Source organism: Penaeus monodon, chromosome 19, assembly GCF_015228065.2.
Source record: "Penaeus monodon isolate SGIC_2016 chromosome 19, NSTDA_Pmon_1, whole genome shotgun sequence".
NCBI classification, from domain to species: domain Eukaryota; kingdom Metazoa; phylum Arthropoda; class Malacostraca; order Decapoda; family Penaeidae; genus Penaeus; species Penaeus monodon.
In genome coordinates, this window is record NC_051404.1 from 30297923 (window position 1) to 30298874 (window position 952).

Genomic DNA, 952 nt, shown 5'->3' on the forward strand with positions numbered 1-952 from the left:
GATAAAATCATAACTGTATCTCATACGAGTATCGCGGCATTATTATGAATGTAACACTACTCATGGTCTGCTGTTATGTTCGGGGGGTTGAATGTAGAAGTGTTAGGTCAGTATATGAAATAATTTCACTATGATTGCTAAAGTTTTGCATTTTATGGTGTTTCAATATTATTTTCATATATTTAGATTTTTGAAAAAGAAGTGTTGAAAAGCATTGGACATAGCCCATAGAAATGGGAAAGCTGCATGTTTAGAGAAGTAACAATTTTGTAACAGATCTAGAATAAAATGGAATTTAGATAAAGTGTGTACAATTGGTATGTTTTCATGTTCTTATACATTTGATCAGATTTTTAAAATCTTTTGTATAGACAAAAAAAGCAAAGAATTTGTAGCAGTTAACCATGGACACTCAGAAACAGCTCAATATTGCAATTTTACCAATCCAAGGTTTCTTTTTTCTTCACTTTTCTTTGAATCATTGTTTTGTAAGAAAATATTGTTTTGTTGTTTGGCTTTAAATTGCTTTTAAGTTTGTTTATATGCATTTTGTAATTACTATGTAATATTCCAGTTCATGTTGGTTCCCTAGTTTTATTATTTATACTTTGAGTAATTCTTATATATGAAAAATAAATGTTCACCACTTGTGCTGGTATGCTAATGGCTGAGTATTTTAAAAACAATTGTCTTGATTATATGAAATATTTTGTTTAGCTTTTCTGCTCAATAAACTAGTCATATGACCATGCTAAAAAATATTAATTCATGTGTTTGAAATATGAAAACACCAGCACAAATTGAGAAATAAACATCTTGCAAGCACAAATTAATAATGCAGTCAGTCAAAATACATGAAAGGAATTATATGATTCTAAATCTGTAATTAAGAAGAAATGTGTGATTACCTGCAAAGTCATCGTCATGCATTAGATATGATATTTATTTATTA